The following is a 21,805-nucleotide window of genomic DNA, read 5'->3' on the forward strand; positions in this document are numbered from 1 at the left end:
TTTGCAACATTCCGTACACCATGGTTGACCTGGCATCCCTGGGTTGCTGCCTGGCTGTGCAGCTGCAGAGTGAGAAATGCGTTTACGCAGGAGCAATTCTGTGTCAGCATAATTTAACTGATATTTGTAAATCAGGAACAAACTGGAGGGAGATGAAGAAAGCCATGGAAAGAAATGTAGGAAAATGTAAGTAATACTTAAGAAGCCTGAACAAAACACAGTAGCTTGCATTTTGATCATATACCAGAGTCTGTTTCAGCAGTTCAAATTGTTCACTCCTAGAGCAAGCATGAAATTGCTATACTTTTGTGTACAGATGATAGGTTACAAAAACAACACATTAGCTTTTCGAGGTGGGAGGAGCAACAAGAAGCTGCCTAAAAGCAAAGCAGTTCTAATTTTTTAATTTTTCTTTTCTGTTGTTTAGAAAGCTATTTCTTTTAATTGTGTTTTGCTGTTGCACACTGCTGCAGGAGAGCGCTTTGGCCATCTGCATCATAGCAATTCAGCACGAGATTGGTGGTGCTAAGCACTTCCTCTGTGTTGCGGCTGCCACAATTTGCCACTGATTTTTTTATGCATGCATGAGCACGGGCAGACACGTGCAAGGTGTAGGAGGGTGAGGTTTGGGAGCACTTGACAACAGCCCCCGCACATGCCGATCGTGCTGCCTGTGAGCAGAAAAATGCAGCAGAAAGTGCCAAACAGGTTTTCTTAAGGCATAGTAAGATGCAGCTCATAGAAGCGTGTGCTATTTTACTTTTCTCTGATAAAAGCAGATTTGACAGATAAGCAGGCTTCTTTGTTTTGCTTTACTTCCAGGCCATGAAATGCTCCCCACTTCCCCTTTTTCTGCCCCATTGATGTCACTGATGTCCCACAGAATGGATGCTTTAATTATCTGTGGAACAAGAGACAAACCTGGGGTCAGTGGTGTTGGTTCAGGAATATTTTTTGCAAGTTCCATCTAACCAATAAGAAAAAGGTTTTGGTCATTCTGGTTAAGTTTAACACAAAAGAAGTGAGGATTTGGTGTGGGTACTTATTTTTGTCCTTGATTATCAGAAGTTTCTTGGTGGTTGTGTTGGCTGAACAGCAAGGAAGAAAAAAGCAGTATTCTCACAAGGGCTTGCAAGAACTTATATAGGGTTTTGATGACCTACCTTTTTGTATCAGAGTTAGCAAAACATTCTGATGAATCCAGTCTGTCTGCCTGGGAATAGGAGATGTCATTTCCATAGGCATCCAGTCTTGCAGTGGATTTAATAAGTTCAGTTTCTTGCTTTAGCTCATTTCTGCTTCTGCATTCCACTGGAGTGTATCCAGAAATAAAAAAAAAAAAAAAAAGAGGAGAAGATGGTTGGAGGGGAAAAATTGACTTCCTGGAAGAAAACACTGAAAAGTTCTATCAACTATCAAATTTGATGGTTAAATTCACTATCCTCAAATTTGAGGCAGCCTAGAATTGTTTTGTTCTGAATTCCCCAAACCTTAGACATCAGTGGGGATGTTGATCCTCTATTAGTTTTATTCTTCGGTACCTTAAGGTACTAAATAACGGTGTTCTTTAATGACCTGGATTCAGTTTCCATCCCTTGCAGTATTTCAGGCATTTCTCCTTTATTCTTATCTTCCTCTGCCATCTGGTGAATTGTGTTTACTTTCTACGCAATATTCTGCTTCATAAGCATGAGTTAGGATCTCCTTTGCAGGAAGTGGAAGGTATGGTGGAGAGGAAAGCAGTGATTTTTCTGCAGTTCAGTGTAAAATATATACATAAATACCATAAACACATTATCTATGTATGTGAAAGTAATATAAAAAAAAAAATTGTATTTCCTATAATCTGCTTCCAAGTTTTAAGGTTTCTCAAACAGTACTGAAGTTAATGGCAAGATTTCACATCTCAGTTATCTGTTTTCTACTACAGCTGCTGCTGATGAATGAACGAAGATTAACAAATTCAAGTGTAAAAGTGTTATTTTCTAAGAACTAATAAGATACTATTAAAAAAAAAAAAAGGAAAAAGAAAAATCGAGAACTTTTACAGAAATTTTCTCTTGTGGGCTCCTGTATTTATCCTTCAGTGCGGGTGCATGGTGTCCCACCACGCAAGTGAAGTGCTGTACCTTTATGACAGTTGGCCCTCCTCTGCAAAAACGTAGCACATGCAGATTTATTTAGCAGTCTTTTTGTTATTTTTCCCCCCTCAAGTTAATTTGCTTCTATATACTTAAGCTGAAATGTACACATACACCTGTATTTGAGTAAGTGCACTTACAGTTATGAGTTTCTTCAGAAATTACCTGTAGCTGTGTTGTCTTTGTGCACCATGGAAAACAGGTAGAAATTCAGACTTGTTTGATCTTATTTTGATCTACTGAGAAGAAAATGAACCGATTCACTCAGACGATGCCCTGAAATGAGAATACAGTGTGTTTTTACTGAAATCCTCTAGTGAATACAGAAATCTAAGAGTACCGAGAAGAAGGAATTAAAAAAAAAAAGTAAATAGTTATGAAATCTGAAATTTGTTTACCTCTTTTACATATCGTTACTGCCTAAATATTATTGTCAGATTTCTCCTCCTTCCTTTTGCCTCCCATGTGTTTCAAAATATGAAACTTTAAAATGCGATTTTTTTTTGTATCTGTACCTGTTTTATCTCATCCCTTCTGCTTTTATCTACTTATTGTAGTCCAGAACTCGTAACGATATTCTAGCTTCTTGAAAGTTTCATGAAATCCATGATTTAGTGATTGGTTTTCACTTCTGATTTCATAGTAACAGCTGTAAAATAACCAAGTCAGTCTTCACAGCACAAGGGCAGATAGTTCTTGTGATAACTGTTATCCATATGAGAGATTACAGGTAGAAAATAGAGGACGTACTAAATTTCATAATTCACTGAAGTTTGACACTTAAAGTTTGTATTACAGCAGTATTTCACAGGCTATAGCTAGGGCTGTTTCATTTTCTGATGTCAATCTGACTTTCAGTGTTCTGAAGGCTACAGCAAATCATTCCAGGACTGAATGTGTGAAATAAAAAAAAGTGGTATTTTTAGTACATTGTAATGCTCCAGGCATTTTGTCATCTTAGATTGCCGTTGGTTTTTGTTTGTTTGTTTTTGTTTTGTTTTCACTGTTCTTGTCTGCTGGAATAAATCTTAAGGCTTACCTTGTTGTTGGGGGAGGGCAAGCCAGAAATACAAGACTTGTATCTGCACAGTAAAATCTAATGCTTCAACAAGAGTTATGGCGCTGGAGAAAAGGACGTAAATATCAGATGCGCTACGTTTCACACTAAACTTCTTTTTTTTTTTTTTACCAAGTTGAAGCACAAGCCTCCCCCTCAGCTACAGAGGATAAACTGTAAGGTCACTGAAAGTTAACTTTTCTGAAGGCTGCCACTCTGCACTGCAAGTCTTCACTTAAACAGGTTTGGGAGAAGCAGAACAGGAAAGACTTCATTGTCTGACCTGAAATTTTGAGCTTTTAAGTTGTTTCTGCGTTGCTTAGTATCATTTGAAGTGTTCATCTCCTTGAGAGTATAAACTGCAAATGCTAACAGTTATGGAGTGTGATTAGAGCTAGACATTTTGATTACATGTAAGCAGCTGTGAGTAACTCTGCGAGTTAGCCATTAGTCAGTGTGTGGTGCTGTGTCATTTAATTGATTTTCATGGAAGAATATGAAGGGCTGTCATAACTAGCTTTCGCAGAAACTGTGTACCCTGCAATTTGTGGTAGTGATGTGGGACCAATTAAAAACTTGAGCTCCAAAACACAACATTACAATCATCCTCCATTCCCGTATTGCTTCCCTTTGTAATTTACACTGGTTTTGTTCCTTGTTAGAGGAGCACTTTCTGGCTCGGTTGTCTAATCTGAGAGGCCCAGGGTGCCACATCAAGATGCCAGCCAACCTGCCTGTGACTTGAAGTCAGGGCTTGAATGGGGGAAGAAGGAAGTTTAAGAATGATAAACATAAGGTCTGGATGGACCTCAAAGCTGAGGACCTACAACTTTCTCTCCACAATATTCCTTCCCATGTGGGCTTGTAAATAGCATCACTTTCCGTAGTCATGGACAATATGCAGTTAACTAGCTTCCATGAGGTTGCATGCTGGCCTTCTTTACCAAACTTGATTCCTGAGCATCTCTGTTTCTGTTCCTTGGTATTCCTGTGTGCAGCTTGGGAGGTTGCACTGCAGGGCATTGGTTGCTGCTGGGCAGAGAAGAGAAGCAGTCAAGCTGTTGCGTCTGCCCATTGCCCATACCATGCCGCAGGGAGCCCCGGCACTTCCAAAGCCTGAAAGACAAGAAGCATTTTGGGCAGCAGCACAGTGGTACGTAAGTTGCTCCAAAAGTAATGCCTCCTATTTATTGCCATGGAAACTGCAACAGATACAAAGAGCACAATAATACTGTTTGATAGAGCAAATTTTCAGCTACAAAACACTATTCTTCAACACAGGCACCACCATTAGCTGTGCATTTTTGCTAGTGGTAAACAAGAGCCTGCATGCTGCTTTTGTAAAAATCTGCACCAGTGGAGGTGACCCACTACATCATAGCTGCTGTGATGGTGTCGTTGCTAGGAAAACATTGCCCACTCTTTCATTGCCCACTCTTTCATTGAACAGGTGGAAGTCAGAAGGCACCAAATCTGGACTACTCAGTGGGTGTGGTAGGACAGCACAGCCAAGGTTGGCAGTGTTCTCCATGGTCTTCAAACTGGTAGGTGTCCTGGCATTATCATGTTGTGAGAGAAAGGTTGTCATCTTCTCTGGCCTGACTCTTGAAGTTTGAGCCTTCAGCTTAGTCAGTGTCATGATGGAATGGTCAGAGTTGATGGTTTGTCTGGGTTCCAGTAAATCCAGAAGGATCACCCCTTTCCTGTCCCAAAAGACAGTGCGCATCATTTTGCCTGATGAGGGCTGTGTCTTGAACATTTTATTCAATGGGAAATTCACATTGCCTCTCTATAGGCTGTTGTTTTGACTCTGACTTGTAGTGGTGACACTGTGCCTTGTTACTGTTAATGATGTGATCCAGGAAGCTGTCACTTTTCAGCCTTGTATTGGTTCAGTAGGCCCTGACCAACTTGCATTCAGTGTTCTTTCTGTTTCTGTGTGAGCAGTTGTGGGACCCACCTGGTACAAACTTTGTGGTATTTCAGCATTGCTGCTATTGTTTCCAACACGCTGAGACTGATACTCAGTTCCATACACAGCTCCCTGGTTGTAATCAGCTAATTCACATGGATGACCTGATAGAGGCACTCTTCATTTTGAGGTGTCACTGCTGTGCTTGGCTGTTTGGAATGTGAGTTGTCTTTCATGTCCCTGTTGTCACTACTGGAACATACCACCAGTCGTGTCCACTGTTTGGTCTCCATAAATGTTCAGCAAGTGTTGTTGAATGTCAGTTGGTGCTATTTTAGTGACACGCCATTGCTTCATCCGCACTTCCGTGTCAGACACCATTTTGTCAGACTGCCCCTCTGCTGCCATCTGTCATTGAGCAACAAAATGTAAAGGGATGTTGGTGAGAAGGTTCAACCCCTGCTGTCACATCACCAGCATTTGCCTCTGACATCGTGGGCCAACATAATAAAATAGGAGGCATTACTTTCTGCACAGCCCTTACATTTTGGGCTTGTGAATCACAGAGCTGCTGGGAGGGACGGTGCTGTTGTGAGGTGCTTCTTTGGGACAGCGTAGATAACCATAATTGGGTGGTACAGGTGCTCGATGAGACTGCATGAGAAGGGGAGACTGGTGAAGGGTAAAAGCGGTAACAAAGGCATTTCCTCTTGCTTTGGTCCCTGGTGAGGTGGTAACTGCTGCCTGTTTTTCATGCATATTGTTGTTCACCTGTGTTGTGTAGAGTGAGCTTAAAACCACCGAGCAGGCAGGGGACTTGTTTCCCCAGCTCAAGAGTGTGAAGAGGTACTGGAGAGAAACAGAAGTTCCCACAGGAAGCCAGACAAGTACCTGGACTCAAGGTGGACATACCTGAGCTCCTTCTAGAGGAATAGCTGGTCGTATGGGTGCTCTGTTGGCCTCAGTTATGTGTTTTGAACCCTCTTTGAACTGCTGTCATCCTTTATCAGGCAGGGCAGTTCTTCAAGGGCACAGTATGGAGAGCATGCCAAGAGCCTTTTATAATGACAACACCTGGTATGAGTAAATGCAGTTGCATGTTAGAGTTATTGTAGGAAGTTTTGTTTTAGGAAGCATGAAATAACATCCCTTCAGGCAGCTGTGCAGCTCCGGTGTGACGGCAACTGTTGATGGGCATTAGTATGAAGAAATGTGCTCACTTCAGTTATTCTGGCTTTTCATTTATGATGCACCTTGGCCAGTTTCTATTCTTGGTGGTGGTTTCATTATGGAGCACAAACACGGAGGAGTCTGAACACAGAGCAGTTGTTGGCTTCTTTTTAACACGCGTTGGTATCAGCACTGCGTGATGAGCTGGCTGCACATCAAGTCCTATGATAAGAGCGAGCATCGGGGCTGTAGGCATCCCCTGTGCCTCAGCTGCAAGTATTCTGGGTATCTCCAACTCTGAATGTGATGCACTAACTGGGGTACGCTGTTACGTAGGGCGAGAAAACATTTGAGTGACTTTTTTTTTTTAGTTTTATTTTCCTTGAGGAGCAAGGTTCCCATTTGAGGAGGAGGAGGGAAACCCTAAAATTCACTGTGTCACTGTCGCGATGCTCAGCCTGCAGGCACCATTTCTGCATCTGTTGTGGAAGACGCCAAATGAAGGCAGGTTTAGGCACATACATTTTTAGTGATGTAACTCTCCGAGGGTGGCTTTGTGTACCTTCTACTGGATCAGAAAACAGTAGTGGTTCGCTAAGCATTCTGCCTCATATTTATTCAGGGAGTAGCAGTACAGCAAGGAGGATTGGTGTTGCATTGTGTAGAAAGTGAGTTCTTCCTTGGAGATTTGATTATTTTTACTTGTGTGTGTGGATTTAACTGAAGAACATGTGTTCACACAGTTGTGCTATTTAAATTAATGTGGAGTGACTCAGTGTGTATTCACTGCTGTCATCCTGCAATGACTACGACAGAACATTTTATTGTCTGAAGACAATGCTGATAATGGTAGCATTAAAACGACATTATAATTTCACACAGTGATTCTCAGCGCCCAGAACTGGGAAGTGACTAAGAAATGTGCCATTGTCAGGAGTGGGAGTAGGAGCTGACCCTTTGCCCGCCTCTTCTCCTGCAGCTCAACCAGCTTTTAGTGGGGGGTGAGCACATTTGCAAAGCCAGTGCTCAGCTGCACTAAAGATCTGTGGTAACACTGTCCTGTCCTGGGGTGAGCCAGTCTGAAGCTGCTCTCATCTAGAGGGTGAGCCCAACACTGCTCTCATCTAGAGGGTGAGCCCAACATCAGCATCGTGTGCCCGCTGCTCCATTCCAGAGAGCAAAGCTTCTGGGACACTACGCACTGCTTCTGGCTACCTGTGGTGGTGTTTGGGCACACCAGGGGTGCAGGTTGCTGGAAGAGACCTCAGTAGTTAGTAGTTTGCAATTTGTGTGTGGTGGATGCTGTACTATTCCTGTGACTTATAAAGCAGCGATTCAGAAGCAAAGCATTTTGCAAGGCTTTGTTTGTACAGTGAGGTTTGGTGGGGACTGTCACTGTGGTGACTAATAAAGGGTAACTGTGCTATCTTTGCAAGTGAAGTATAACGTATGAATTCAAATAAGTTGTCAGTACAAAATTCATTAACAATGCACAGATGTTATTAATTCTTAGCATCAGCTCTTGTTGTGCAAACATAAATAATAACTTCCTTACCAAAAGACTTGGAACTTGCAAACAAAGATGCAGTGATGTGAACCGCATACATTTATTCTTTCATAGGAAGTGCTAAAGTAGAACAGTTCCACACTCAAAAATATTCCTTTCCTGTGGACTCTTCGTATGTTGTTGTAATAACCACATTGGGTTACTAACAAGAGATTGTTAGTGCAGAGACACTATTTAGAAACCTCACCAACCTTAAACTGTGTCTGTAACAGCATGGTTTACACACAGTGCAGAGAGCATCCCTAGTGTAAAGCTATTTGGAGGATCATTAATGAGCATTACAAAGTTTATTTCATATCCATTAGTAATTAGCAGGGAGGATAGCTGTGAGCCCAGACTCCAGGATTTTTAAGACACGTAGCTGTTGAGCAGGTCCTGTTTCTGTAATGACTGCCTTTTTCCTGCAGTGTTCAGTAGGAGCTGCCTGACAGAGTAACAAGACTTGTGCTTTCATTTCAGCAGCTTCATTATTAAGCAGTGCTCATGTCTTAAGATGGATGTTTTTAAAATGTAGTTTGCTTTTGATTGAGATGCTAAAGAAAAAGGGCTGACTTAAGGCAAATAAAATGGGGGAAGAGAGTTGCATGTTTTGCAGTCTTGAGATTCCAGACATCCATGCTGTGAAAAATGGACTTTATTTAATTAGGAGATTTCTGTGGGGGTTTACTTAGTTGCTTTTGTTTGTTCTTTGTCAGTTTCTAATAGTGCTATTATTTATTTCCACTGAATAGAAAAAAATTAGTTTGGTGGTTTCTGTTGTCTGCTAAGGGTACTGCCTTGGAGTAGTGCTGCTGTAAATATTTGTATGTTCCTAACTGCACTGTGGGCAGAAGCACTGGTGGAGAGCTGAACAGTCAGACTAACTAAAGGTTGTCTGTGTATCTGCTGTCTTCTTCTGGCAGAATCATTGCATGTTTCTGCCTAAATGTGATCTGCCATGAGCAGGGGAGCAGATCACGTCACTGCCATTAGATTGGCTAGTTCAATAGATGTGACACATACTGTAGAATTTTTCATAGGATCCTCAGTAATTTCCCTACCTGGCACTTGTTTCATGGCATCAGAAAATCTTGTTTGATTAGACAGTTTTATAAATTGCAAGATTTCTGTGCCCGCCACTTAGGTTTGTCCCAACATATCCTGCACATCCTATATATCTGTATCACCAGTATTTGGGAAAATTGTACCATACTGAACATTATAACGTGCCAACAAGGCTTGCATAGAATGGCACAACACATTAGTCATTTATTTAGACTCTACTGTAACGCCAACCTCAGCAGCTTCATGTCCCCCTCAGTCCTCTCCTGAACTCATTCCTAAATGCTGCATAGCACTGCCTATTAACTGACTGCCTCAGTGAGTGTTATGGATGCCTTCTATTGAAAAGGAGAGATTGTACGTTTTTGTCTAGGTAGGCCTTGTTCTGTCTCTTTGTGTTTCCTTGATTTCCTCAAGTCATCCTGTTTTGTCTGCTGTTGACAACTGAGTCATTGGGAGATGCAAAAAGCAGAAGCGCAGAGGAAACACCCCATGCATACCAAGAAGCAAAATTATTTATGGTGATGAACTTTAACTTGTACGGCATATTATTTCTTACCATGTCGCTCATGTTTGGGTCACTTGCTGTTGAGGATAGGATGAGGCATAGTGTCACTGACTGTTAGAACTGAAAGAGACAATGAGATTGGTGAGAAGAACTGTGTCGGTTGGAAGGTGCTTCTGGAAGGTACCTGCTGGCCAAGGCAGATCCCATTGGATCAGGTTGCTCAGGGCGGTATCAAGGACAGTCTTGAGGATCTTCAAGGATGGAGGTCCCGCAGCCTCTCTGGTCACTTGTTCCAGTGTTTGACCTCCCTTGGGATAAAGAGATTTTTGTCTTTGTACAAAGCCAGAATTTCCCACACACCTTGGCCTTTGTCTTGTTAGGTACTTGCAGACTACAATTAGGGCCCCCTGTAGTCCTTTCTTAAAAGGGCTAAAGAACCACAGTGCTCTATGCCTTCCCTCTGATGGTATGTGCTCCAGCCCCCTAACTGTCCAGGTATTGGTCTGGCGCTGGGCAGCCAGCATCATTGCAAGCATTGTGTCCAAAGGACAAGCTCTTTTTCCTTTGCTGTGTGCATGATGTATTCCAGAGAATAGTTCGCTTTCTCATCTGGTCCTAATCTCTTCCTTTTTTCTACCTTTTTGTGCAGCATCTCTGACAGAAGGAAAAAGTATAAAAAGAACTGCAAACTCCTGTCAGACAGTTACATGTAATATGCTGAGGCACCAAATGTTATACACAATAATGGAAAAAAACAGTCATTATTTCTTAGCTCAGTTCTTTGTTTCTCTAACGGAGTCCGTTCTTACAACTGCACTTATTCAGGAAGCCTTGATCCTCTTCTTTTCTTGAAGAGCTTAACACGTGCTGGCTAATATGAAATTAAAAATGCTGCATCTGCCAAAGCAAACATCCAAGAGAAAAAGACAAGTGCATGCTACTGCAAATCCAAGGTTTGGGTGTAAATCTTATGCCATTAATGACTGAAGTGGAAAAATGGATCTTAAACAGTGTCTGCTGTTTCCAGATTTTGTTCAGATTAGATTGCCTCTGGTATTTCAAGAGCTTTTATTCAGATTTTGTATGCTCTTGCAGCAAATCCAAACACGGTTTAGCAGGGCGCAACACAGTTGGAGACTGGCTTAGCGCCCAGAGTCTGCTTTTAACCTCTGCAAAGGTCCTTCTCTTTTTCAGCAGTTCTGAGTGTGTTGTGGATGGGGGAATGGCCAAAATTTTCAAATCAAGAGAGAGGAAAAAAAAAAAAAAGAATTTTAAGATAGAATCTTTCTGAATCTTAGAGGAACCTGCTTATGAGTACTAATCTGAAAGAAGTTATCGGTCAGAAAAGACCCTAAGAAACAGGATCAGGCATATTGTAAACATCCATCCTAATTACCCAAGAGCTGGGATACCTGACTAATTCAAATTTGATTTTGTAAGTTATTTTTGTCTTCCAGCCAAAAATTCATATGCAGTTATCCTGTGTATATAATTCCAGAAGTATTATTGTTTTCAAAGTACATGATGTGAAGCAGTAGCTTGCAAGTTTTTTTGGTGTGCAGACTGTGTTGTTGTCTAATGTATGTATGAATTCTATAGGAGGAATTTTAGACCGTGGACAATACATTTCCTTCATATAGGTATTCTTGAATTCATCTGGAGTAATTCACAGACTCATCAAGAAACTGTCTACCATGGGCTAAAACAAGTAATATATCAAGAGACTGACAGTTGGAAGTGCTGGATGCGTCTCTCTCTCTCTGAAATACGATAATATACAGCAATGATCGATTCCTGAAGAATTGTGGCTCATATCATGAGCATGATGCTCCTTTTGGAGCTTTACGTTATGAAAAAAGCATTAGAGAGGTGGTGTTTGTGACCTAGAAAGGAGTTAAATATGTGATCTTTTCTCCCTTGTTGAGCAGAGGAAATAAATAAAATAGAGCTGTGGATGTTTTTACATATGGCAAACCTTGTCTTAATATTTGGTTTGGTGTCCTTTAATGAAAGGGGTGTGTGCTCTTGCAATTTTGGACTAAAAACACCAGAAAGTTTAAAAACACACAGGAAAATGTAAGTAGGTAACTGCATAAAAATCAAGAGGTGTGTTCTTGCTTTTTATTTTTTTTCAGAGAGGAAGGAGGAATCCCCTTTTGGTAGTACAGCACGTATGCAGCTGAGTCCTATTTTAATCCCCACCTCTTCATCATGAGGTGTTAGTAACAGATGTGTATGATCTGCTATCAGGGATGATGACGGGACAGGGATTAGGAGGAATGTATTTCTTAACATCTTGCAAGATGCATTCTTTGTGTAGCAGCAGTACGTGAGGTCTCATTTTCTTAAAGGTAGCCTTTAAATTTGTACACTCTAGTTTGAACTGCTGCATTTGATTTTTAGAGACACCAAGCTCCTAATTCTCTGTGATCACACTTCAACTTGCAGATGTTAATTACCTCTTGAAAGAGTGCATGAACTTCCTGATTTTAGGCTTAATTAACCATTTCTGTTAAAAATATGGGTCCAACTTCGCAGTACCTGGGTTCACATCTTGTTAAAAAAATATAATTACACAAAAATGTCTGTTTCTAAAAATATTTTATATCTATTATATAACATAACTATTGGGAGATATAATACACTGCTCCAAACGCACTGTTCCAGCTGTGTTTATTCATTTCAAAAATTCATTTTCTTTTGTGGTGGATTAAGCAAAACAGAGCACAATTAGATGTGCTAGAACACCTGTTCAGTGTTAACTCTTAGAATGAAAGACTACCTACAGTTGTTTGTTAATCATAGTTATTGCAAGCCTTTTTTTTTTTTTTAAATGATGGGTGTAGACAAATGAGGAATTCAATCATGGGAATGCACCAAGCATACCTTTTGAGTAAGATAAGAATGTGACACATCCAGATGTGAATATTTCACATAAACCATCGTGTATTTTAAGTCTCCTTTTGCCAATAGTATCTAAGCCAAAATTATCCCACAATTTACGCAGGCAAAAAGGTCTGTGACTTAAAGTTCACTCTCTTAACATTTTTCATTTAGCTTTTGTGGCTCTGTTTGTTTGTCTGTTTATTTTGCTCTGTTACAGCATTCTTTGCAAAACAAAACAGAAAACCAACCACAAGCAGTGAGAAGACAGTGAGATGAATATTTTGACATGGAAAGATGGTTAGGAGATATTTAATGCACAATTTCCAATTTTTGCTTTCAATCGTGGGAAAGTTATGTTGTAAGTTGTTATATGTCACCTAACTTGTGCCAGTGATCTCCAGCCACCTGCCATACTAAGTGCGGTGTGCTTCTTTGCGGAGCATGGGCTGCAGATTTGTGTATCTTCTCTGTTTGTTTACACCTCGGCCAACTTGGGCACACAGTGACCTGTACTTGCTGTCTGTTCCTCATTGGGGTTCCAATTAAGGTTTGTTGCTATCCAGGTCATTGAAATAAAATTGCATTTATGGTTTTAACTTCTCCTGCAGTGGTTTTACTGTTCAGGGTTGAGATGCTAAACCTGGAAGAAGGCAAAGATCAGAATAGCTACAGAAAGTATATTTAGGTATAAATATTTTAGCTTTGCATAAAGAGAGCAGACTATAAACAGTAAGTTGATTTTACTTGGCATGATGTTGCCTAAGAAAATACTTAAAATTTGTTTAATAGCAAGTTTGTTATGTCTTTTGCTTCATTTTTCTTCAATAGGAGGAAACAGTCTTTAAGAAAAAAAAATTCTCAGAGTGTAGATGTCTAAAAGAAAGCCAGGTTCTGGCTCACCAAACATTCTGATTTCAGCAAGTATAAATAGGAAGAATTTGGTATGTTCTCTGAATCCTATTAGTGATGGTTTGTATGTTTACTCCAGGCATGGGGCTAACCGTGCTCTTCGGTTAAGAACTACCTAACCAAAGAAAATGAAACCAAGAAAATGCATCCTTGCCAGTGTCTTTGAGAACTGGTTATGAACTGTCCCTCTGCTCATGATATCCAGGGCCAGATGTTTTTTCATTCTTCCACTGTATCTGAAATAAGGAATCCAGGCGTTAGGCTCACTTCTTTACTCTTTTTAGAATCTACACTGGGATCTTGCTTGGGTGGCAGACAACTGGTCATTCTTTCAGACTTTGAAATTTCAAGTATGGAATATCCATCACAATGATCACTGATCTGGGACCCTCAGTATTTTTGCATGTAGCATAGTTTTTCTGCACTTAAAGGTATACTAAGTTCGTGGACAATACTAGATTGGGAAGAGCTGTTGAATCCCTTGAGGATAGTAAGGCCTTTCTGAGAGATCTTGATAAATTGGAGGCATGGGCCATCACCAACCGCATGAAGTTTTAACGAGCACAAGTGCTGGATTCTGTACCTGTGATGGACAAGGCAGCTCTGGATAAACATACAGTCTGGAGGACAAGAGGCTGGAGAGCAGCCTCACAGAAAGGGATCTCTGGGTTCTGCTCAGCCAGAGCAGAGGAGCTGAGGGGAGGCCTCATGGCGGCTGCAGCTCCTCACAGGGAGCGGAGGGGCAGCGCTGAGCTCTGCTCTCTGTGACAGCAACAGGGCCCAAGGGAGCGGCATGGAGCTGTGTCAGGGGAGGGGCAGCTGGGGCTTAGGGACAGGTTCTGCACCAGAGGGCGGTGGGCATGGAACAGGCTGCCCAGGGCAGTGGGCACAGCCCCAAGCTGCCAGAGTTCAGGGAGTGTCTAGACAATGCTCTCGAACATGTGGTTTGGTTTTTGGACAGTAGGGACGCTGGCCAGAAATTGAAGGAAATCCTTACTTTCTTTTTGTTCCTTCTGTGTTCCTTCAATGATTCTTAGTCCTAAAAATCTTATCCCTGTCTTCTGTGTTTTATTTAATGAGTGTTACTCGCATGTTCCAGCCTTGCGGTTGAAAGGAGAATTTTGGTCCTGCCAACACCCAGACCAGGTGTGAATTTCCTCAAGTCAGTCATTCTCAAAAAGGAACAGTGTTCCTTCCTTAACAATTAATGTATTACTTTGTTTGTTAAATGATTTAAATAGAAATCTGAAAACAATAGAAACATCCATAATTTATTTAGTTACAAAATAATTTTAAAATCACCAGATAGTTGTTAATGTTTTTCACTTGACCTTGATTTTACTCATATATGTGAGGACTGTTAAAATTAGGATAACAAGCAATTGCAGTATGCCAGCTGCCTGGCCGTTATGGAGTGTTTTTATAGGCATTCCAAAGGGATTTCTCTGAGAGAAATATGAATGAGGCTGTGGGATTCTGTAGAGAACAAAGCAATAGATAAACACAAGTACAGGGGAGAATGTGATAGGTCAAACCTGTATGAATTGTTGATTTGAAAAATACTTCAGACATTAACATTTCCTAGTGTGATTCTAGTCCAGTTCTTTTGTCTGGTGCTTCCTGCCTAGGTGTATTTTCTACCCTTATAAATGATGCTAAATCTTCCAGGTAAAGCTCAGGAGTCAAACTGGTGTGAATATGCGTCTTGGTTCTGTGGACATCACTTTCCATGTGCGGTTTTGATCGGACGTGTCTTTTTTTTTTATCATTTCTCTTCGTTATTCTTTAAAACAAGAAATTTGGAAAGATGAGGATTGTTGCTTTATTGATTTGCCATTCTTTGCACAGATTTCAGCTACCATGTCTTTAACACTGTAACAGTATATTTGTTACTGATTTTGAAGAGGATTCATGTAGGACCACTGCTTGTTTCTAAAAGCAAGGATTTTGGACACCAGTCTTTTCCGCAGAGGTGATATGAATCTGCTATGATTGATTGTGTTGGATTGCTCAATGGGAAAAAAATCAAAATGAGTAATATGTGGAGTAATAAATTTGCAAAAGTGGCAGTGCATGCCATTGCAGTCTTGCTGAGGCAGGTGCCCTGATGCACCCTGTCTGCAAGGACCAGATTTGTGCGCCACCAAAAAGAAGCACTGAACTCTCAATGTTCGTACATGCCAGCAAATATTTTAACACTGTATTGTGTGTCCAATGTAAAAAGTGCATGGCAGCTTGCCTAGCTGTATCTTTATCTGAATTGTACATCTGTAAGGGAAATGAAATCTTGCACCTCCAGGTCCAGGATTAAATCCAAGCAAGAATTAAAAGGAACAAAAGAATCAGTAACGTTAGTTGTCAGCAGTAATAAGCTCTGTGCCTTCTTAGAGGCCAGTCATTTGGTAATGCTTAAGTCACAAGTACATGAGCTCTTCTGAGGCTAGGCCAGCTGCATGTTGTACTGCTAATTTTCCAGCAGGTGTGGAACATCTTCTTGGCCTTCCTTTCACCTCATAGAAAAGGCAAGCATTGGTTATTTGGTGGTCTTTCTGAGTTGCTCTGCACTGGCGCTGGGCTACGGAGCTGTGTAGGGTAACAAGAAGTTTGTGAGAAGAATCTAACAGTGTATATGGGAAGGGTGAGATTTTCTAAAGACATCAGGATTATATTGCACTGTGTTGGAATGAGAGAGTGCTGGAGGATATCTGTTACCAAAGCAGTTCATACACTTAAAGCAGCAAACTCAAGGTATAGTTCAGCCTTGGGCTGTTCATTCTTACAACTACAAAATCCACTGGTGCTTTCTTGCCTGAGGACTTGCTCTCTTGCCAGTTATGAAAGCAGACAGGTAGACACCCTCAGGCTTTGCCAGATGTTTGTGCATTATAGAGCCTTGTGGTTGGTCCCATTTGTGGATGGCACATGTAGACTGAGGAATATTTTGCTGTCCTGGTGGTTGAAAAACTTGCATAATATTTAGGCTTGCATTTGGAAATATGCTTTCTGTCTGGGAATGGTACAAAGAGCCTTTGTGGCAATGGAGTGCAATTGTTTGCATGGTTTAATATAGATAATGTAGATAATGTGTGTGTATAAGCCATTAGAAACATGCTTTGTATAAACCACTTACTTGAATTTTGTGCCTTTTGACTGTTTTGTAAACTAGTCTGACTTATTTTTCTAGCTACTAACAGTTTTGTCACTGTGTTGGTTTTTTTTTTTTGTGACTACTAAACTCAGTTTTTGGTGTTTTGTTCCATATCATGAATGTTGATAACAGTAGAGCGCCCAAAAGCTCCATGGAATGTGAATCTGTTTGGTTTTGTTTGTACATCTTTCTTTTTCATTGTTATCCTGGGTCCTGATCCAAGTTCAGTGAAGCTTGTGTGGTGTGTCCCTTCCGAGTAATTTCACAGTTTAATGTGTGTCCTCTCGAGAAAACCCTTGAGACATGGAGGAGGATGTTTATTGTGGAAGCAGGGAATTGTGACAATCCTCTGTACAAGAGCTTCTCCAGTATTAATACTGATACTTTTTATTATCATGACCTCTTTCTAGCACTTAGGAAACACAACAAGCTACACGTTTTTGAAATTGTATATCCTGTATACGCTACTATTCACTAAATATATCCCACTGCATAGCTCACACTGTCAGTCTCATCATAAATGTGTTGATCCTTGTTGCTATTTGAAATAACAATCTCAAATAAGCATTATATTTTCTGAGGAAATGATAGAACATGTTCTGGTCTTGCCAATATTTTGAAGGGCTTTATTTTTCTGTGTAGCTATTATCTTTCAAATAGTTTTCAAGTCAGTTTGTATTGCCGGAATTGGAATAAGCCATGTATTTGTGAATGCTTATATCCATGTATTTGTGTCAATAATTAAAAAAAAACAACAAAAACAAGTGTATATATGTTGGTATGGGAGACAGGAAACTCTTTGCTACTTGCCCTTAGAGCATGTTTGTGTTTTTGCATGTTCAGGACTGGCAAGTTACTGCAAACCCAACTAAACTCAAACCAGCATCTTACTGCTGGGGAGAAAGGCTGTGTTCTGCTGCAGAGCTGTTTCCCTGTCAAAACTAATACACAGATTTTTTTATCCCTTAACAGTTGTTTATAGAAATAATCACAGGAATATAATCTCAGAATGTTTAATTACATCATTTTACATCTGCCCAATATATTGTGAAGATATTTCCAGATGTTTAGGAGGTGATGCAAAATAAAAAGGTTTGGATTTTTTTTCTGTATGCATTTTAGTAACTGATATAAATTCAGAATAGTACGTAGTAAAGTTGGAGAGAAAAAGAAGATACTCAATATGAAGTGAGATGTGTGTGGACTAGCTAAACCAAGAGGAGTGTTTTGCAAATACATTGCTACCATGGCTTACGAAAAGTGCCCCAAATCCTCCTCACAAAATACCAAAAAGGCTAATAATTTTTTTAAATTAAAAAATAAAGTAGTCTTCTGCATTAACAGAAATTTCCACTTTTCCATGATTTTGTGTCAGCAGTTGAAAGTTATAATTTCTCCATGAATAATCACTTCAAGTAGGTGTTGAAAAGAAATGACCAATTTCTAATAACTGTATAAAAACTTAGAAATTTTTAATTGGAGTTGGTGATTTGGAAAATAGCCTGTCAGCTATCTCTGTTTCCCAGCAAGGAGATGCACGGGTGTTCTTAAGCATACAGAGTTTTGCACTTGGAGCTTAACTGTGAATATAGGAGGTCACCTAAAAATAAGTCATTACTGTGGATTTCATATTTTCAAAATTTCATGTTTTCAAGTCAGTATCAACAAGCAGATTCCACGAAGTAGCATTAGCATTTACATACTGATATTTTTCCTCAAACAAATATCCCCAGGGTAGCTGACACTGATTCTACACCCTGCTAAAGCTATTGCATGGAAATGCTGTTTTTGGTTTTCTGCTCTTAATAACATTATATTCTCTCTTCTTCATCTGGAAATGAGAAAAAGCAAACCAAAAGTCTTTGTTTATCTATTACGGGAACCTAAAATTCACGTTATCCTCAATCTGTGCATTACAAATTTCATTTTGAAATCTGGACCTCTTCACATTTTATCCACAGCATGGCTGAATCTCAGTCTTGTACCTCAGAACACTGTGGCAAATGAGAGCTTATGATCTGAGACATCCCAAATGTCTTTTTAATTAGTTTTTATTACACAGCTCATGGCTTTTCCAGTGTGTAACCATCTTGATTTCATCGCATGTTTGGTCTTTCGTGATTGCTTTGGTGATGTGTAGCTGTCTTACTTTGTAGTGCTGTGGACCAGCTTTGGTGCTTGGTTTCCCATCCTCCAACTGATATATACAGGCCTGCCATATTTCTGCCCTTTTTTTCTCTTTTTTTAAATTGCTTTTTCCATATTTTTTCTTTCTTTCTTTCAGCCTCCACTAGAGCATTACAGTCCACCATTCAGAGCCTGAACAGGAGCTCGGCATTGTGCTTTTTCAGGTACCCTTCTGATTTAAATACACTTTCTTATCCAGAGGTTAACAGAAGGAGGGCATCTCCAGAAGGTCTTTTCCTTGTTCTCTTCTGCTGTCCTCGTGGTTTGTTCTCGTAGTGAATCTCTTTCTTGACCTTTACTAATCAATTGGGTTGACAGATCCATTTGTACTGTTTAAGAAAGATTGAGGCTTGCTTTTGCTGCCCATCACGCAGCAATGAACATGTCAACGTGGCAAAATAATTTGAGTAGGTCCAGATGTTTTTTCCTTCTTTATTCCCAGCCTGCACTTTGGTTACAGTCTTCCAATTCAGTAGATTGTGATATTTTCCGACTTTCAGCACGAATGCACAATTCTAACCCTAGTGCTCAAGAGCTTTCTGCTGTTAATCTGGTTACTATTACTGATGTGCTCAAAAACAGAGGGAAGCTTAAACATCCCTGAGTCCATCCACAATGCTCTGAGCATGATTTCAAAGTTGGAGCAGGAGATGAGCATTAAAGTTTAGAGTCTTTTACTTGTCTTTAAAGCTTCTAAGCAAAAGGGGGGAAATCCAGTATCAGGAAAAATGGAAAGCATGTCTTATACTAGTAGCCTTGTTCTTAGTTAGTACAAAGAAATGATTTGAAACCCAGGTAGTCAGGAGTTGTATGAGCCTGGCAGTTTGTACCAGTGATCATAAAATTCTCTAGAAGTTACTACAGCACTTCCAGCATTTATTTGAGGCGAAGAAAAAATCAGTAATCAGTACCTGATGCATCATTTGTCAAATCAGCAACATGCTCTACTAATACATGGTTTTAATTCCACTCTGTCAAAGGCAATTTGCATTCATCTGTTTCTTATCACCAGATTCAGCTCCAGAATGTAAATATGCATCACATGGGGTCTAAAATTAACAATTATCACTATTTTTTTTTACTTGAAACAAAAATGTTAAGTCTAAGAGTATACATGGCAAATTTAGTGGTTAAATGTTGAAATAATCTCTGAAACAATTTATGTCATTTGAGGAGCTGCAGAATGTAAAATCCCAGGTATGTTTTGGTCCAAAATGGAAAGACATCAAAGTTATGCTTCAGGGGCTCACACTAGGAACATTCAAAGCTTTGTAATTGTTCCATTTCAGTTTTTGTAGTCAGAAGTTAATCTGCGCTAATACCACTGTCACATTTCATGTTTTTACCTTGCTAGTGACATTTCATATGAGATTTAATTCCATTTTGTTAGAGAATGAACTTGATGTTTGGTGTTCATACAGGTGCTCCAGGAGGTCTGCAGTTACCTGGGAGACATACTGTGTGTTCTACCAGTATGAAAGATGAAGTCCATGATTTATTATAGTGACAGCACTCGGCCCTGTATGTGGTGACACAGCCAGCCCTCCTAAATGTGATGTTTTTAGGGGGTGCATGGAGACCAGAGCAGATCAGAATCATAGAGTGACTGAGGTGGAAGGGACCTTCTGGTTGCCCGTGCCAGTGACAAGCTGGTGCTAGCAAGTGAGGAGCGTCCCCTTCATTGTAGAGGCTTGGCTCCCTGACACCGATGGAGGTGGTAGGCTGATGCGGAGAGGTTACCTTTACATGCCAAGCATGGGCATATGAGAGAACTGACACCACATCTCCTCACCTGAGGCTCAAGTGCCTTGTTTGCACTGTCTCCTGATTCTTCTGTCTCAGATTTGGTGTTGTGATTTTGAAATTTAGTTTCTCTAGATCCACCTACTCAAAAAGTTCTCTGATATTCATTTCTGAAGATGTAACAATTCATGAGGGTCAAGCAGTAGCTTTGGGCAACTATGTTCAGCCCTGCTTTGAGAAGTTTTTATTTACTGGAGAGAGGTGAGCTACTAACATTGCTGTGCATCACAGGTATGAGAGGAGGAAGGATATGTAGGCAATGGTGAAGTAATCTGGGGGAGATAAGGAGATAAGCCGGTATGTCTAAACAATCCAAGGCACTTCTTCAGAGAGGGTCAGCAGTGATCGTATCTTCAGAACTCTCCCAGGGCAAGCCTGTTGCAGGTATAGGTGCTGCAGCAGCTGATGGCACATTAAGAGCAGCTGAAGTAATGCCAAAAGGAAGTCCTGGCTTTGGAGAATCTACAGCAAACCTCTGCATTTTGTTGATTGACTTGCAGGTGTTTCTGATTGGCTGGGTTTCTTCCACTGTTTGTGTTCCTCTTGAAAATACGAGAGGTTCAAAGGCTGATTTACTTCTTTAGTCTCCTCCTGCCAGCGCCCTGGGGCTACTTTCTCCTTGCCAGCCCACCAGGGCTCTGTGGGGAAGCTATCCCAGGCACGGAGGCTGCAGAAGTCGAGAGAGGCCATGTCTTCTGGCTGTGGCCCAAAAGTGGTCCACACTTCTCCCCTGCACTCGTACCTGCCTCTGTTTCCCATGTGGGGCATAAGAGTTGTGATAGAGGTGATGAGGAAGTGCACATGAAGTGTCTTCCTTTTTCCTTTAATCCCTCACTATCCTTGTAATCTTTTTCTGCTTCCCAGCCCACTGTTTGCTGCTACCATCTTTATTCCCATCACTTTTTTTCCCACTTATTGTGCCTGTCCCCACACTCCCACTTACCTGGGGGTTGTTTGCTGGTTTTCTTTTTATTGGAGTTGATTCCTCAGCCCTCCCTCTGCTACTTCCATCTCCACTTGATTAAATGCACTAGTGCACTGGTCATAACTCAATACAGCTTTTGTTTCTTTAAGACAGTGAGATTTTTATGGTGATGCAAAAGGTGTGGCCAGGAAGAATTTCTGTCATAACTGTAACTTCATTAGTGTCCTCAGATACACAGAAAACAATTTAGCAAGAAGAGCCTGGGCAATTCTGACTTTGTAAGTGCAGCTTTTTAAAGACACTTGTAGTGAAGTATCATTATGTTAAATGTCACTAATAGGAAAGAGACTCAATGTATTCTAACAGCTAACATTTCAGCAACTGTAGTAAGTACATCCACACAAATGTGCAATCATAGTGTGCACGTACAATATAGAACTTGGGTTATGCAGTTATATTGTGTTGATTGCAACAAGATTGGTATTTCTGACAATGTACCTAAAGAAATCTTGAATATATGCAGTGATGTGCATTCCTCTAACTTTCTTGAC

The 21,805-nt window shown here is 40.5% G+C and overlaps 1 protein-coding gene across 14 annotated transcripts in view; it reads left to right on the forward strand.

Annotated features, from left to right (window-relative positions):
• Window positions 1-21,805, forward strand: part of FAM110B (family with sequence similarity 110 member B) — a 105,768-nt gene that overhangs the window by 72,281 nt on the left and 11,682 nt on the right. For 6 of the 14 annotated variants that reach the window (XR_002435382.1, XM_021387839.1, XM_021387838.1 and 3 more), the window contains one exon: window positions 18,624-18,690. The exons of 4 other annotated variants lie outside the window; for them this stretch is intronic. The gene's annotated coding sequence lies outside the window, so the exon portion shown is untranslated. Of the gene's footprint in view, window positions 1-15,554; window positions 15,940-18,623; window positions 18,691-19,947 lie in introns of those variants that run through there. 4 more of the 14 variants (XR_002435384.1, XR_002435386.1, XR_002435385.1 and 1 more) reach the window with 4 other exon arrangements.

This window comes from Numida meleagris, chromosome 2 (genome assembly GCF_002078875.1).
Source record: "Numida meleagris isolate 19003 breed g44 Domestic line chromosome 2, NumMel1.0, whole genome shotgun sequence".
Lineage (NCBI taxonomy): Eukaryota > Metazoa > Chordata > Aves > Galliformes > Numididae > Numida > Numida meleagris.